This window comes from Mytilus trossulus, chromosome 9 (assembly GCF_036588685.1).
Source record: "Mytilus trossulus isolate FHL-02 chromosome 9, PNRI_Mtr1.1.1.hap1, whole genome shotgun sequence".
NCBI lineage: Eukaryota > Metazoa > Mollusca > Bivalvia > Mytilida > Mytilidae > Mytilus > Mytilus trossulus.
Window position 1 is genome coordinate 40,608,604 of NC_086381.1, and position 19,808 is coordinate 40,628,411.

At 36.5% G+C, this 19,808-nt stretch overlaps 1 non-coding gene across 1 annotated transcript; it reads right to left on the bottom strand.

Annotated features, from left to right (window-relative positions):
* Window positions 1–747: 747 nt before the first annotated feature.
* On the bottom strand, window positions 748–822 carry Trnaw-cca (transfer RNA tryptophan (anticodon CCA)). Its single transcript has one exon. It is a non-coding gene; the product is annotated as a tRNA-Trp (tRNA).
* Window positions 823–19,808: the final 18,986 nt, after the last annotated feature.

The following is a 19,808-nucleotide window of genomic DNA, read 5'->3' on the forward strand; positions in this document are numbered from 1 at the left end:
TACTAAATCATTATGATGATAGTGTGGTGTTATGCAAGCCCCCGATTGGGGAGGTAGGGTATCCCCTTTAACAAATCATAACTAAACTAACTATTAAGGTGTGTGCGTGCAAGTCTATATGGAGGGTCACTTTTAACTATTATACTATAATGGTGCTACACCGTATGGTCATGAGATAGTTAATAGTATCGTGCAAGATTCCCGAAACTCAGGGACAGGGGGGAGGGTTTTTTTAGAATCAAGCTAAGTAGGTTCGACTGATCCTGACAAAAAAACCTCACTGGCTTGCCACTCATGAAGTACTGCACTGCTGAGCCTTTCAGCATCAATCTATTGAAAACCATTACCGTGCACATCCCTCCCCCAAAAGAGACTCTCCCTTTGTGTGTGTGTGTGAAACGCTGTGAGTGTGACTCTCCGTGTGTGTGTGTGTGTGTGTGATTTTTTTGGGGGCTACGACGGGATTCGAACCCGCAACCTTCCGATTTGGAGTCGGACGCACTTGTCAGTTGCGCCACGTAGTCTTAAAAAATATACACACACAGTCGACACGCACCAGCACCCTTGCAGACACACACAGACAGAGAGAGCGACCCTGTCATCATTTTCTTTGAGATCAACATCTTAAAAGGGGAAGCTTCTGTAAAAGAAAAAAAGAAAGATCCCGCCCCCAACACACACACACCTGTATATCTTGGTGTGTGTGTGTGTGTGTGTGTGAAACTCTGTGTGTGTGATTTTTTTTTGTGGGCTACGACGGGATTCGAACCCGCAACCTTCCGATCTGGAGTCGGACGCGCTTGTCAGTTGCGCCACGTAGTCTTAAAAAATATACACACACAGTAAAACGCGCACCAACACCCTTGTGCGACACACACAGACAGAGAGAGCGAATCTGTCATCATTTTCTTTGAGATCAACATCTTAAAAGGGGAAGCTTCTGTAAAAGAAAAAAAGAAAGAGCCCGCCCCCCCCAACACACACACCTATATAGTAGGAAGTCACGTGTGTGATCAAACCCGTCGAGCGCACACTTCATTGGCCTCACCCTCAGCCCCCCCCCCCACCCCCCCCCCCCCCCCAATCCCAAGTACCCTTGGTTATGTTGTGTAAGGCCGTAAATTAATAGTATTGATTTTTGTATTTTTTGCGTGGGAAGGGGAATGGGGGAGCTACGCTAATAAACATACTTACTATTATGGTGTGCAAGACGATGCCTAAATCCTTACTTAATAACTTATTATATATAGTCATGCACCGTAAGTGATATGGAGATGAAAAAGGAGGAAGAGTATGTTACCCAAATCCTTGATTGTTATGGGTGGTGTGAGAGAGAGGTTCAAACCCCTTTTTATAATCTTACTAATTATAATTATGGTGCATGGTCAACCTTAACTACACTATTATATTATATGGCGATGTGCCGTCAGTAGGTTGAGAAGAGAGAAGGGGAGGTTTGATATCCTTAATTATGGTACAAGACGACGGTTTAGCAAATGGAGACAACCATTAAATCTTACTAATTATGGGTGGTGGAAGACCATCAACCTTAACTAAACCTTTACTATTATTATATAGTGTGATGCACCGTCAGTGAGATGTATATGAAGGGTTATTGTTAGCCATTTCTTTTTACTATTATGGTGGATTGCTACACCTTTACTAAATCTTAACTAGCTTATTATTATGATATATGGTGATGTACCGTCAGTAGGGGGTAGTTAACCTTAAGCGTAATACCTATTATGGTGATACATATGTCGTCGAATGAGGGGGTTAAGGTACTTTTAATCTTATGGTGAAAGACGGTAGGATATTATACCCTTTATTATTATATGGTGTTGCACTATTCACAGAAAATCAATCGAATAGGGAAGGTTGTCACGTATGAACAAAAGTGATCTGGAACCAAATCCTACTCCTGCTGTGTTACACCTTATACACCATGCCTTGCCGTACTGCACCATCCACAGAAAATCGATTGAATAGGGAAGGGTGTCAATCGTATGATTAAGAAATCTGAAAGCAAAAATCCTTCCTTCTTCTGGTACCATACACCATGCCGTACTGCATCATCCATAGAAAACCAATCGAACAGGGAAGGGTGTCAATCGCATAATAAAGTGATCTGGAACTGCTTCTGTTAAACCACCATACACCATCTCACGTCGTACTGCACCACCAGAGGAAACCATATCGAAAAAGTGATCCAGATGGGGATAGATCGAGAGAGGGAAGTGAAGTGAGAGCCGGACCAAGACTCATCCCCTCTTATTTATAAAAGAAGGGTCACATGGTGATGGTTTTGTGTGCGCATGACCATTTTAAAATATCAACCAATCATATATAGTTAACCAATCATAAGGCTTGTTATCAAATAATTGTTGTCTTTAATACACGAAAATCCCCATCAAGTGTCTTCCACATGCCTGATTATTTCGTCACTTACGGAATTAATGCGTTATAACTATTATAATTATGTATACATAACCAATGACTTATAAACATGACAATGACTAGATTTGATGCATCTTAATTCTTTCACTAAATTGAATAATCTTTCAATCAATTTCCTTTAAATAAGGAAGGGTGTCAATCGTATGAAAAAAATTGATCTGGAACCAAATCCTACTGCTGCTATGTAACACCTAATCCACCATGCCATGCCATACTGCACCATCCACAGAAAATTGATTGAATAGGGAAGGGTGTCAATCGTATGATTAAGTTATCTGGATCCTAACATGGGACAGGCACATTCAGAACGTTGCAGGATCAAACATACTTATTTACAATGCAAACCCCATGGAATAGAAGTTAACCTCCATGGTGTATGAAGTCACTGAGCGTTGTGATTCTGGCGCAATATTTAGTTACCAAATTACCAAAAGAATAATATTAGTATCAACATGATTTTGAAGAGAAATCAAAATATTAAAACAAACATAAAACTCTGATTTGAAGAAATAACCAAAGTAATTAAAACAGAAATGGATCAAAGCCACAAAACAGAGGACAAGGATAAATGTGCAATATGTAAGATATCAATACATATGTATAAATACCTAACGTGTATGAATGAAAATTGCATATACGTATGTCATGATGCATGCATTAAAAAGTGGATACAATTGAAAGACGACAACATAACTTGACCCATGTGTAGCGCAACACAGACAAATATTGACTGCTGAAAATGTTGTTGTGAAGTTCTCGATAACCGATTCTGGCACATATTTACAATGCAAACCATATGGGATAGAAGTAAACCTCATTGGTGTATGAAGTCACTATGGCGTACGAGCTGCTCCACAAAGATAAAATTAGCTGTAAGTTAATTTCACAATATAAAACATTACCGATTCTGGCGCAATAGTATAAAGCACGAGTTGTAGTAGTTACCACAGTAGTTACCAAATTACCGAATATGTCGCAATATTTACTTTGCAAACCATATGGGATAGAAGTCAACCTCCTTAGTGTATGATGTCACTATGGAGTACGAGTAGTAGTTACCTAACCTCTTTGGTGTATGAAGTCACTATGGAGTACGAGTAGTAGTTACCAAATTACCGATTCTGGTGCAATATTTACAATGCAAACCATATGGGATAGAAGTTTACCTCCTTGGTGTTTGAAGTCACTATGGAGAACAAGTTGCTCATCAAACATAATATTAGCTGTACGTTTATTTCACAGAATCAATCATTCGTTCATCTAGTAGTAAGTAGTTATCAAATTACCGATTCTGGCGCATTATTTACAATGCAAACCCTATGGAATAGAAGTTAACATCCTTCGTGTGTAGTACATGAAGTAGTAGTTACCAAATTATCGAGATAGTAGTAGTAGTAGTTATCAAATTACCGATTCTGGCGCATTATTTACAATGCAAACCCTATGGAATAGAAGTTAACCTCTTTGGTGTGTAGTTACCAAATTACCGATTCTGGCGCAATATTTACAATGCAAACCCTATGGGATAGAAGTTAACCTCCTTAGTGTATGAAGTCACTATGTAGTAGTTACCAAATTACCGATTCTGGCCCAATATTTACAATGCAAACCCTATGGTATAGAATTTAACCTCCTTGGTGTATGAAGTCGTTATGGAGAACGAGATGCTCCACCAAGATAAAATTAGCTGTACGTAAATTTCAAAGAATCAATCATTCTTTCATCTAGTAGTTATCAAATGCCGATTCTAGCCAATATTTACAATGCAAACCCTATGGAATAGACGTTAACCTCCTTGGTGTGTAGTAGTAGAAGTAGTAGTAGTAGTAGTAGTAGTAGTAGTAGTAGTAGTAGTAGTAGAAGTAGTAGTAGTAGTAGTAGTAGTAGTAGTAGTTATTAAATGACCGATTCTGGCGCAATATTTACAATGCAAACAATAGAAGTTAACCTCCTTGGTGTATGAAGTCACTATGCGTTGTGATTCTGGCGCAATATTTAGTTACCAAATTATGAAAAAAATAATATTAGTATCAAAATGATTTTGAAGAGAAATCAAAATATTAAAACAAACATAAAACTCCGATTTTAAGAAACAACCAAAGAAATTAAAACAGATATTTGGATAACGAATCAACCGAATCAATGTGTATGTCTTGCCATTCTGGTACATGTAATTACATGATAAAGAATACTGAGTGTCCTATCTGTCTAGAAACCATTCACGAAACAATGGGCGACAGTTAACCAAACACAGGCTATCACCATCAATTTGTATTGCTGTCATGGTGTGCATTCAGCCTGCTTGAGGAGCTGGCGAAAGAGACTCAGTGTGTGCCCATACTCGATATCAAAATGGATGAGTGTCGATGAAGTTTAAAACCCGGCCAGCTAGTTTCCTGTATTTACAAGTTTCCTTGACGTGTTTACGACATCTACAACTACTACGTTAACTAGTTCATTTTATCATTTCTCAGTCTTTACACCCGAACGGACGTGATGGATCACCTCCTGGTGACAAACTCAATATCGCTACGTAAAAACCGAACTTGCCACTGTTCTCATCTTGATACCAACAGGATTTTAATGCTCACCACATGCGTTAGGACATATAGCGGACCGTGTGAGGGCATAACTGCCAGTCAATGTCGTTAAAAATCCACTAAGTAGTACATGTAGCTAACTTGTTACTTAATTGAATAAAGATATTTGTATTTACTTTTCAGTGTTTTTCTTTGTTTAAAGCCATCGTTGGTCAACAAGATGACGACAACATTGAGAAAGATAGCAATGGGTACTTAATATTTGTATAGGGTTAAAAAGTCTATGCCTAGAGATAAAACATGATTGATTTTGTGAAATTAACTTACAATTAATCTATCTTTATTTTGAACTTTCCTTTTTGAATTTTCTTCGGAGTTCGGTATTTTTGTGTTTTTACTTTTTATGGGTCAAATCGTTATCAACCTAGGAGGTTATTTTCACTCCAATAGGGTTTGAATTGTAAATATCGCGCCAGAATCAGTAATTTGGTAACTACCTCTATTAACTTACAGCTAATTTTATCTTTGTGGAGCAACTCGTACGCCATAATGACTTCATACACCGAGCCGGTTAACTTTTATCCCATATGGTTTGCATTGTAAACATTGTGATCTGGAACCAAATCCTACTGCTGCTGTGTATTATCTAAAACACCATGCCATTCCGTACTGCACCATCCAAATACTTAACGTGTATGAATGAAAATTGCATATACGTATGTCATGATGCATGCATTAAAATGTGAATACAATTGAAAGACGACAACATAACTTGACCCATGTGTAGCGCAACACGGACAAATATTGACTGCTGAAAATGTCGTTGTAAAGTTCTCGATTATTGATTCTGGCGCAATATTTACAATTCAAACCATATGGGATAAAAGTTAACCTCTTTGGTGTATGAAGTCACCATGCAGAACGAGTTGCTCCACAAAGATAAAACTAGCTGTACGTAACTGTGAATCAATCATTCTAGTAGTTAAGCTGTAAAGTGTGTAAATAAAAGTGTAATATCTTATCAGTTCTTGAGTTACGCTTAATTTATAGATAATTGATAGAGCAGAACAAAGAAGGTTAGTTTATCAATGAACCCAATGTAATTATGATGATAAACAAATGTTTACAAATATATCTTTGTTTAAAGTTGAGAAATAAAACCATCAAAGATAATTTTTGATATTTGTTTACGATAAGTGGTCATAATTAATACGTTATAATTAAATGCAACGGTTATTATCGGTAATAGCAATAGTGCATTGATAATGTGTTTTTCATTTCTGTCAAAATAGATACTAAATTTGAAAAATATCTATACCGAAAGGTTTAAGGGTTGATTAATTATGTCAATTTCATGTTAAAGTTGTAATACATACATGATAATACAAGGAAAGTAAATGTAAAAACCAAAGTAGTTACCAAATTACCGATTCTGGCGCAATATTTACAATGCAAACCCTATGGGATAGAAGTTAACCTCCTTGGTGTATGAAGTCACTATGCGTTGTTATTCTTGTGCACTATTTAGTTACCAGTAGTAGTTACCAAATTACCGATTCTGGCGCAATATTTACAATGCAAACCCTATGGGATAGAAGTTAACCTCCTTGGTGTATGAAGTCACTATGCGTTGTTATTCTTGTGCACTATTTAGTTACCAAATAATCAAAAGAATAATATTAGTATCAAAATGATTTTGAAGAGAAATCAAAATATTAAAACAAACATAAAACTCAGATTTGAAGAAATAACCAAAGCAATTAAAACATAAATATGGATAACGAATCAACCGAATCAATGTGTAGGTCTTGCCATTTAGGTAAATGTTCTGACATGATAAAGAATACTGAGTGTCCTATCTGTCTAGAATCCATTCACGAAACAATGAGGCTGGCGACAGTTAACCAAACACAGGATATCACCAGAAATATATATTGCTGTCATGGTGTGCATTCAGCCTGATTGAGGAACGGGCGGAAGAGACTTAGTGTGTGCCCATACTGTAGAGAGGAATGGATGAGTGTCGATGAAGTTTAAAACCCGGCCAGCTAGTTTCCTGTATTTACAAGTTTCCTTGACGTGTTTACGACATCTACAACTACTATGTTAACTAGTTCATTTTATCATTTCTCAGTCTTTACACCCGAACGGACGTGATGGATCACCTCCTGGTGACAAACTCAATATCGCTACGTAAAAACCGAACTTGCCACTGTTCTCATCTTGATACCAACAGGATTTTAATGCTCACCACATGCGTTAGGACATATAGCGGACCGTGTGAGGGCATAACTGCCAGTCAATGTCGTTAAAATCCACTAAGTAGTACATGTAGCTAACTTGTTACTTAATTGAATAAAGATATTTGTATTTACTTTTCAGTGTTTTTCTTTGTTTAAAGCCATCGTTGGTCAACAAGATGACGACAACATTGAGAAAGATAGCAATGGGTACTTAATATTTGTATAGGGTTAAAAAGTCTATGCCTAGAGATAAAACATGATTGATTTTGTGAAATTAACTTACAATTAATCTATCTTTATTTTGAACTTTCCTTTTTGAATTTTCTTCGGAGTTCGGTATTTTTGTGTTTTTACTTTTTATGGGTCAAATCGTTATCAACCTAGGAGGTTATTTTCACTCCAATAGGGTTTGAATTGTAAATATCGCGCCAGAATCGGTAATTTGGTAACTACTTCTATTAACTTACAGCTAATTTTATCTTTGTGGAGCAACTCGTACGCCATAATGACTTCATACACCGAGCCGGTTAACTTCTATCCCATATGGTTTGCATTGTAAACATTGTGATCTGGAACCAAATCCTACTGCTGCTGTGTATTATCTAAAACACCATGCCATTCCGTACTGCACCATCCAAATACTTAACGTGTATGAATGAAAATTGCATATACGTATGTCATGATGCATGCATTAAAATGTGAATACAATTGAAAGACGACAACATAACTTGACCCATGTGTAGCGCAACACGGACAAATATTGACTGCTGAAAATGTCGTTGTAAAATTCTCGATTATTGATTTTGGCGCAATATTTACAATTCAAACCATATGGGATAAAAGTTAACCTCTTTGGTGTATGAAGTCACCATGCAGAACGAGTTGCTCCACAAAGATAAAACTAGCTGTACGTAACTGTGAATCAATCATTCTAGTAGTTACCAAATTACCGATTCTGGCGCAATATTTACAATGCAAACCCTATGGGATAGAAGTTAACCTCCTTGGTGTATGAAGTCACTATGCGTTGTGATTCTAACCTCCTTGGTGTATGAAGTCACTATGCGTTGTGATTCTTGTGCACTATTTAGTTACCAAATTATCAAAAGAATAATATTAGTATCAAAATGATTTTGAAGAGAAATCAAAATATTAAAACAAACATAAAACTCAGATTTGAAGAAATAACCAAAGCAATTAAAACATAAATATGGATAACGAATCAACCGAATCAATGTGTAGGTCTTGCCATTTAGGTAAATGTTCTGACATGATAAAGAATACTGAGTGTCCTATCTGTCTAGAATCCATTCACGAAACAATGAGGCTGGCGACAGTTAACCAAACACAGGATATCACCAGAAATATATATTGCTGTCATGGTGTGCATTCAGCCTGTTTGAGGAACGGGCGGAAGAGACTTAGTGTGTGCCCATACTGTAGAGAGGAATGGATGAGTGTCGATGAAGTTTAAAACCCGGCCAGCTAGTTTCCTGTATTTACAAGTTTCCTTGACGTGTTTACGACATCTACAACTACTACGTTAACTAGTTCATTTTATCATTTCTCAGTCTTTACACCCGAACGGACGTGATGGATCACCTCCTGGTGACAAACTCAATATCGCTACGTAAAAACCGAACTTGCCACTGTTCTCATCTTGATACCAACAGGATTTTAATGCTCACCACATGCGTTAGGACATATAGCGGACCGTGTGAGGGCATAACTGCCAGTCAATGTCGTTAAAATCCGCTAAGTAGTACATGTAGCTAACTTGTTACTTAATTGAATAAAGATATTTGTATTTACTTTCAGTGTTTTTCTTTGTTTAAAGCCATCGTTGGTCAACAAGATGACGACAACATTGAGAAAGATAGCAATGGGTACTTAATATTTGTATAGGGTTAAAAAGTCTATGCCTAGAGATAAAACATGATTGATTTTGTGAAATTAACTTACAATTAATCTATCTTTATTTTGAACTTTCCTTTTTGAATTTTCTTCGGAGTTCGGTATTTTTGTGTTTTTACTTTTTATGGGTCAAATCGTTATCAACCTAGGAGGTTATTTTCACTCCAATAGGGTTTGAATTGTAAATATCGCTCCAGAATCGGTAATTTGGTAACTACTTCTATTAACTTACAGCTAATTTTATCTTTGTGGAGCAACTCGTACGCCATAATGACTTCATACACCGAGCCGGTTAACTTATATCCCATATGGTTTGCATTGTAAACATTGTGATCTGGAACCAAATCCTACTGCTGCTGTGTATTATCTAAAACACCATGCCATTCCGTACTGCACCATCCAAATACTTAACGTGTATGAATGAAAATTGCATATACGTATGTCATGATGCATGCATTAAAATGTGAATACAATTGAAAGACGACAACATAACTTGACCCATGTGTAGCGCAACACGGACAAATATTGACTGCTGAAAATGTCGTTGTAAAGTTCTCGATTATTGATTCTGGCGCAATATTTACAATGCAAACCATATGGGATAAAAGTTAACCTCTTTGGTGTATGAAGTCACCATGGAGAACGAGTTGCTCCACAAAGATAAAACAAGCTGTACGTAACTGTGAATCAATCATTCTAGTAGTTACCAAATTACCGATTCTGGCGCAATATTTACAATGCAAACCCTATGGGATAGAAGTTAACCTCCTTGGTGTGTAGTAGTTACCAAATTACCGATTCTGGCGCAATATTTACAATGCAAACCCTATGGGATAGAAGTTAACCTCCTTGGTGTATGAAGTCACTATGCGTTGTGATTCTTGTGCACTATTTAGTTACCAAATTATCAAAAGAATAATATTAGTATCAAAATGATTTTGAAGAGAAATCAAAATATTAAAACAAACATAAAACTCAGATTTGAAGAAATAACCAAAGCAATTAAAACATAAATATGGATAACGAATCAACCGAATCAATGTGTAGGTCTTGCCATTTAGGTAAATGTTCTGACATGATAAAGAATACTGAGTGTCCTATCTGTCTAGAATCCATTCACGAAACAATGAGGCGGGCGACAGTTAACCAAACACAGGATATCACCAGAAATATATATTGCTGTCATGGTGTGCATTCAGCCTGTTTGAGGAACGGGCGGAAGAGACTTAGTGTGTGCCCATACTGTAGAGAGGAATGGATGAGTGTCGATGAAGTTTAAAACCCGGCCAGCTAGTTTCCTGTATTTACAAGTTTCCTTGACGTGTTTACGACATCTACAACTACTACGTTAACTAGTTCATTTTATCATTTCTCAGTCTTTACACCCGAACGGACGTGATGGATCACCTCCTGGTGACAAACTCAATATCGCTACGTAAAAACCGAACTTGCCACTGTTCTCATCTTGATACCAACAGGATTTTAATGCTCACCACATGCGTAAGGACATATAGCGGACCGTGTGAGGGCATAACTGCCAGTCAATGTCGTTAAAATCCACTAAGTAGTACATGTAGCTAACTTGTTACTTAATTGAATAAAGATATTTGTATTTACTTTCAGTGTTTTTCTTTGTTTAAAGCCATCGTTGGTCAACAAGATGACGACAACATTGAGAAAGATAGCAATGGGTACTTAATATTTGTATAGGGTTAAAAAGTCTATGCCTAGAGATAAAACATGATTGATTTTGTGAAATTAACTTACAATTAATCTATCTTTATTTTGAACTTTCCTTTTTGAATTTTCTTCGGAGTTCAGTATTTTTGTGTTTTTACTTTTTATGGGTCAAATCGTTATCAACCTAGGAGGTTATTTTCACTCCAATAGGGTTTGAATTGTAAATATCGCGCCAGAATCGGTAATTTGGTAACTACTTCTATTAACTTACAGCTAATTTTATCTTTGTGGAGCAACTCGTACGCCTTAATGACTTCATACACCGAGCCGGTTAACTTCTATCCCATATGGTTTGCATTGTAAACATTGTGATCTGGATCCAAATCCTACTGCTGCTGTGTATTATCTAAAACACCATGCCATTCCGTACTGCACCATCCAAATACTTAACGTGTATGAATGAAAATTGCATATACGTATGTCATGATGCATGCATTAAAATGTGAATACAATTGAAAGACGACAACATAACTTGACCCATGTGTAGCGCAACACGGACAAATATTGACTGCTGAAAATGTCGTTGTAAAGTTCTCGATTATTGATTCTGGCGCAATATTTACAATTCAAACCATATGGGATAAAAGTTAACCTCTTTGGTGTATGAAGTCACCATGCAGAACGAGTTGCTCCACAAAGATAAAACTAGCTGTACGTAACTGTGAATCAATCATTCTAGTAGTTACCAAATTACCGATTCTGGCGCAATATTTACAATGCAAACCCTATGGGATAGAAGTTAACCTCCTTGGTGTATGAAGTCACTATGCGTTGTAGTAGTTACCAAATTACCGATTCTGGCGCAATATTTACAATGCAAACCCTATGGGATAGAAGTTAACCTCCTTGGTGTATGAAGTCACTATGCGTTGTGATTCTTGTGCACTATTTAGTTACCAAATTATCAAAAGAATAATATTAGTATCAAAATGATTTTGAAGAGAAATCAAAATATTAAAACAAACATAAAACTCAGATTTGAAGAAATAACCAAAGCAATTAAAACATAAATATGGATAACGAATCAACCGAATCAATGTGTAGGTCTTGCCATTTAGGTAAATGTTCTGACATGATAAAGAATACTGAGTGTCCTATCTGTCTAGAATCCATTCACGAAACAATGAGGCGGGCGACAGTTAACCAAACACAGGATATCACCAGAAATATATATTGCTGTCATGGTGTGCATTCAGCCTGTTTGAGGAACGGGCGGAAGAGACTTAGTGTGTGCCCATACTGTAGAGAGGAATGGATGAGTGTCGATGAAGTTTAAAACCCGGCCAGCTAGTTTCCTGTATTTACAAGTTTCCTTGACGTGTTTACGACATCTACAACTACTACGTTAACTAGTTCATTTTATCATTTCTCAGTCTTTACACCCGAACGGACGTGATGGATCACCTCCTGGTGACAAACTCAATATCGCTACGTAAAAACCGAACTTGCCACTGTTCTCATCTTGATACCAACAGGATTTTAATGCTCACCACATGCGTTAGGACATATAGCAGACCGTGTGAGGGCATAACTGCCAGTCAATGTCGTTAAAATCCACTAAGTAGTACATGTAGCTAACTTGTTACTTAATTGAATAAAGATATTTGTATTTACTTTCAGTGTTTTTCTTTGTTTAAAGCCATCGTTGGTCAACAAGATGACGACAACATTGAGAAAGATAGCAATGGGTACTTAATATTTGTATAGGGTTAAAAAGTCTATGCCTAGAGATAAAACATGATTGATTTTGTGAAATTAACTTACAATTAATCTATCTTTATTTTGAACTTTCCTTTTTGAATTTTCTTCGGAGTTCGGTATTTTTGTGTTTTTACTTTTTATGGGTCAAATCGTTATCAACCTAGGAGGTTATTTTCACTCCAATAGGGTTTGAATTGTAAATATCGCGCCAGAATCGGTAATTTGGTAACTACTTCTATTAACTTACAGCTAATTTTATCTTTGTGGAGCAACTCGTACGCCTTAATGACTTCATACACCGAGCCGGTTCACTTCTATCCCATATGGTTTGCATTGTAAACATTGTGATCTGGAACCAAATCCTACTGCTGCTGTGTATTATCTAAAACACCATGCCATTCCGTACTGCACCATCCAAATACTTAACGTGTATGAATGAAAATTGCATATACGTATGTCATGATGCATGCATTAAAATGTGAATACAATTGAAAGACGACAACATAACTTGACCCATGTGTAGCGCAACACGGACAAATATCGACTGCTGAAAATGTCGTTGTAAAGTTCTCGATTATTGATTCTGGCGCAATATTTACAATTCAAACCATATGGGATAAAAGTTAACCTCTTTGGTGTATGAAGTCACCATGCAGAACGAGTTGCTCCACAAAGATAAAACTAGCTGTACGTAACTGTGAATCAATCATTCTAGTAGTAGTTGTAGTTACCAAATTACCGATTCTGGCGCAATATTTACAATGCAAACCCTATGGGATAGAAGTTAACCTCCTTGGTGTATGAAGTCACTATGCGTTGTAGTAGTTACCAAAAGTAGTTACCAAATTACCGATTCTGGCGCAATATTTACAATGCAAACCCTATGGGATAGAAGTTAACCTCCTTGGTGTATGAAGTCACTATGCGTTGTGATTCTTGTGCACTATTTAGTTACCAAATTATCAAAAGAATAATATTAGTATCAAAATGATTTTGAAGAGAAATCAAAATATTAAAACAAACATAAAACTCAGATTTGAAGAAATAACCAAAGCAATTAAAACATAAATATGGATAACGAATCAACCGAATCAATGTGTAGGTCTTGCCATTTAGGTAAATGTTCTGACATGATAAAGAATACTGAGTGTCCTATCTGTCTAGAATCCATTCACGAAACAATGAGGCGGGCGACAGTTAACCAAACACAGGATATCACCAGAAATATATATTGCTGTCATGGTGTGCATTCAGCCTGTTTGAGGAACGGGCGGAAGAGACTTAGTGTGTGCCCATACTGTAGAGAGGAATGGATGAGTGTCGATGAAGTTTAAAACCCGGCCAGCTAGTTTCCTGTATTTACAAGTTTCCTTGACGTGTTTACGACATCTACAACTACTACGTTAACTAGTTCATTTTATCATTTCTCAGTCTTTACACCCGAACGGACGTGATGGATCACCTCCTGGTGACAAACTCAATATCGCTACGTAAAAACCGAACTTGCCACTGTTCTCATCTTGATACCAACAGGATTTTAATGCTCACCACATGCGTTAGGACATATAGCGGACCGTGTGAGGGCATAACTGCCAGTCAATGTCGTTAAAATCCACTAAGTAGTACATGTAGCTAACTTGTTACTTAATTGAATAAAGATATTTGTATTTACTTTTCAGTGTTTTTCTTTGTTTAAAGCCATCGTTGGTCAACAAGATGACGACAACATTGAGAAACATATCAATGGGTACTTAATATTTGTATAGGGTTGAAAAGTCTATGCCTAGAGATAAAACATGATTGATTTTGTGAAATTAGCTTACAATTAATCTATCTTTATTTTGAACTTTCCTTTTTGAATTTTCTTCGGAGTTCAGTATTTTTGTGTTTTAACTTTTTATGGGTCAAATCGTTATCAACCTAGGAGGTTATTTTCACTCAAATAGGGTTGAATTGTAAATATCGCGCCAGAATCGGTAATTTGGTAACTACTTCTATTAACTTACAGCTAATTTTATCTTTGTGGAGCAACTCGTACGCCATAATGACTTCATACACCGAGCCGGTTAACTTCTATCCCATATGGTTTGCATTGTAAACATTGTGATCTGGAACCAAATCCTACTGCTGCTGTGTATTATCTAAAACACCATGCCATTCCGTACTGCACCATCCAAATACTTAACGTGTATGAATGAAAATTGCATATACGTATGTCATGATGCATGCATTAAAATGAGAATACAATTGAAAGACGACAACATAACTTGACCCATGTGTAGCGCAACACGGACAAATATTGACTGCTGAAAATGTCGTTGTAAAGTTCTCGATTATTGATTCTGGCGCAATATTTACAATTCAAACCATATGGGATAAAAGTTAACCTCTTTGGTGTATGAAGTCACCATGCAGAACGAGTTGCTCCACAAAGATAAAACTAGCTGTACGTAACTGTGAATCAATCATTCTAGTAGTTACCAAATTACCGATTCTGGCGCAATATTTACAATGCAAACCCTATGGGATAGAAGTTAACCTCCTTGGTGTATGAAGTCACTATGCGTTGTGATTCTTGTGCACTATTTAGTTACCAAATTATCAAAAGAATAATATTAGTATCAAAATGATTTTGAAGAGAAATCAAAATATTAAAACAAACATAAAACTCAGATTTGAAGAAATAACCAAAGCAATTAAAACATAAATATGGATAACGAATCAACCGAATCAATGTGTAGGTCTTGCCATTTAGGTAAATGTTCTGACATGATAAAGAATACTGAGTGTCCTATCTGTCTAGAATCCATTCACGAAACAATGAGGCGGGCGACAGTTAACCAAACACAGGATATCACCAGAAATATATTATATTGCTGTCATGGTGTGCATTCAGCCTGTTTGAGGAACGGGCGGAAGAGACTTAGTGTGTGCCCATACTGTAGAGAGGAATGGATGAGTGTCGATGAAGTTTAAAACCCGGCTAGCTAGTTTCCTGTATTTACAAGTTTCCTTGACGTGTTTACGACATCTACAACTACTACGTTAACTAGTTCATTTTATCATTTCTCAGTCTTTACACCCGAACGTACGTGATGGATCACGTCCTGGTGACAAACTCAATATCGCTACGTAAAAACCGAACTTGCCACTGTTCTCATCTTGATACCAACAGGATTTTAATGCTCACCACATGCGTTAGGACATATAGCGGACCGTGTGAGGGCATAACTGCCAGTCAATGTCGTTAAAATCCACTAAGTAGTACATGTATCTAACTTGTTACTTAATTGAATAAAGATATTTGTATTTACTTTTCAGTGTTTTTCTTTGTTTAAAGCCATCGTTGGTCAACAAGATGACGACAACATTGAGAAAGATAGCAATGGGTACTTAATATTTGTATAGGGTTAAAAAGTCTATGCCTAGAGATAAAACATGATTGATTTTGTGAAATTAACTTACAATTAATCTATCTTTATTTTGAACTTTCCTTTTTGAATTTTCTTCGGAGTTCGGTATTTTTGTGTTTTTTCTTTTTATGGGTCAAATCGTTATCAACCTAGGAGGTTATTTTCACTCCAATAGGGTTTGAATTGTAAATATCGCGCCAGAATCGGTAATTTGGTAACTACTTCTATTAACTTACAGCTAATTTTATCTTTGTGGAGCAACTCGTACGCCATAATGACTTCATACACCGAGCCGGTTAACTTCTATCCCATATGGTTTGCATTGTAAACATTGTGATCTGGAACCAAATCCTACTGCTGCTGTGTATTATCTAAAACACCATGCCATGCCGTACTGCACCATCCAAATACTTAACGTGTATGAATGAAAATTGCATATACGTATGTCATGATGCATGCATTAAAATGTGAATACAATTGAAAGACGACAACATAACTTGACCCATGTGTAGCGCAACACGGACAAATATTGACTGCTGAAAATGTCGTTGTAAAGTTCTCGATTATTGATTCTGGCGCAATATTTACAATTCAAACCATATGGGATAAAAGTTAACCTCTTTGGTGTATGAAGTCACCATGCAGAACGAGTTGCTCCACAAAGATAAAACTAGCTGTACGTAACTGTGAATCAATCATTCTAGTAGTTACCAAATTACCGATTCTGGCGCAATATTTACAATGCAAACCCTATGGGATAGAAGTTAACCTCCTTGGTGTATGAAGTCACTATGCGTTGTCATTCTTGTGCACTATTTAGTTACCAAATTATCAAAAGAATAATATTAGTATCAAAATGATTTTGAAGAGAAATCAAAATATTAAAACAAACATAAAACTCAGATTTGAAGAAATAACCAAAGCAATTAAAACATAAATATGGATAACGAATCAACCGAATCAATGTGTAGGTCTTGCCATTTAGGTAAATGTTCTGACATGATAAAGAATACTGAGTGTCCTATCTGTCTAGAATCCATTCACGAAACAATGAGGCGGGCGACAGTTAACCAAACACAGGATATCACCAGAAATATATTATATTGCTGTCATGGTGTGCATTCAGCCTGTTTGAGGAACGGGCGGAAGAGACTTAGTGTGTGCCCATACTGTAGAGAGGAATGGATGAGTGTCGATGAAGTTTAAAACCCGGCCAGCTAGTTTCCTGTATTTACAAGTTTCCTTGACGTGTTTACGACATCTACAACTACTACGTTAACTAGTTCATTTTATCATTTCTCAGTCTTTACACCCGAACGGACGTGATGGATCACCTCCTGGTGACAAACTCAATATCGCTACGTAAAAACCGAACTTGCCACTGTTCTCATCTTGATACCAACAGGATTTTAATGCTCACCACATGCGTTAGGACATATAGCGGACCGTGTGAGGGCATAACTGCCAGTCAATGTCGTTAAAATCCACTAAGTAGTACATTCAGCTAACTTGTTACTTAATTGAATAAAGATATTTGTATTTACTTTTCAGTGTTTTTCTTTGTTTAAAGCCATCGTTGGTCAACAAGATGACGACAACATTAAGAAAGATATCAATGGGTACTTAATATTTGTATAGGGTTGAAAAGTCTATGCCTAGAGATAAATATGATTGATTTTGTGAAATTAACTTACAATTAATCTATCTTTATTTTGAACTTTCCTTTTTGAATTTTCTTCGGAGTTCGGTATTTTTGTGTTTTTACTTTTTATGGGTCAAATCGTTATCAACCTAGGAGGTTATTTTCACTCCAATAGGGTTTGAATTGTAAATATCGCGCCAGAATCGGTAATTTGGTAACTACTTCTATTAACTTACAGCTAATTTTATCTTTGTGGAGCAACTCGTACGCCATAATGACTTCATACACCGAGCCGGTTAACTTCTATCCCATATGGTTTGCATTGTAAACATTGTGATCTGGAACCAAATCCTACTGCTGCTGTGTATTATCTAAAACACCATGCCATGCCGTACTGCACCATCCAAATACTTAACGTGTATGAATGAAAATTGCATATACGTATGTCATGATGCATGCATTAAAATGTGAATACAATTGAAAGACGACAACATAACTTGACCCATGTGTAGCGCAACACGGACAAATATTGACTGCTGAAAATGTCGTTGTAAAGTTCTCGATTATTGATTCTGGCGCAATATTTACAATTCAAACCATATGGGATAAAAGTTAACCTCTTTGGTGTATGACGTCACCATGCAGAACGAGTTGCTCCACAAAGATAAAACTAGCTGTACGTAACTGTGAATCAATCATTCTAGTAGTTACCAAATTACCGATTCTGGCGCAATATTTACAATGCAAACCCTATGGGATAGAAGTTAACCTCCTTGGTGTATGAAGTCATTATGCGTTGTGATTCTTGTGCACTATTTAGTTACCAAATTATCAAAAGAATAATATTAGTATCAAAATGATTTTGAAGAGAAATCAAAATATTAAAACAAACATAAAACTCAGATTTGAAGAAATAACCAAAGCAATTAAAACATAAATATGGATAACGAATCAACCGAATCAATGTGTAGGTCTTGCCATTTAGGTAGTAGTTACCAAATTACCGATTCTGGCGCAATATTTACAATGCAAACCCTATGGGATAGAAGTTAACCTCCTTGGTGTATGAAGTCATTATGCGTTGTGATTCTTGTGCACTATTTAGTTACCAAATTATCAAAAGAATAATATTAGTATCAAAATGATTTTGAAGAGAAATCAAAATATTAAAACAAACATAAAACTCAGATTTGAAGAAATAACCAAAGCAATTAAAACATAAATATGGATAACGAATCATGTTCTAGTAGTTACCAAATTACCGATTCTGGCGCAATATTTACAATGCAAACCCTATGGGATAGAAGTTAACCTCCTTGGTGTATGAAGTCATTATGCGTTGTGATTCTTGTGCACTATTTAGTTACCAAATTATCAAAAGAATAATATTAGTATCAAAATGATTTTGAAGAGAAATCAAAATATTAAAACAAACATAAAACTCAGATTTGAAGAAATAACCAAAGCAATTAAAACATAAATATGGATAACGAATCAACCGAATCAATGTGTAGGTCTTGCCATTTAGGTAAATGTTCTGACATGATAAAGAATACTGAGTGTCCTATCTGTCTAGAATCCATTCACGAAACAATGAGGCGGGCGACAGTTAACCAAACACAGGATATCACCAGAAATATATTATATTGCTGTCATGGTGTGCATTCAGCCTGTTTGAGGAACGGGCGGAAGAGACTTAGTGTGTGCCCATACTGTAGAGAGGAATGGATGAGTGTCGATGAAGTTTAAAACCCGGCCAGCTAGTTTCCTGTATTTACAAGTTTCCTTGACGTGTTTACGACATCTACAACTACTACGTTAACTAGTTCATTTTATCATTTCTCAGTCTTTACACCCGAACGGACGTGATGGATCACCTCCTGGTGACAAACTCAATATCGCTACGTATAAACCGAACTTGCTACTGTTCTCATCTTGATACCAACAGGATTTTAATGCTCACCACATGCGTTAGGACATATAGCGGACCGTGTGAGGGCATAACTGCCAGTCAATGTCGTTAAAATCCACTAAGTAGTACATTCAGCTAACTTGTTACTTAATTGAATAAAGATATTTGTATTTACTTTTCAGTGTTTTTCTTTGTTTAAAGCCATCGTTGGTCAACAAGATGACGACAACATTAAGAAAGATATCA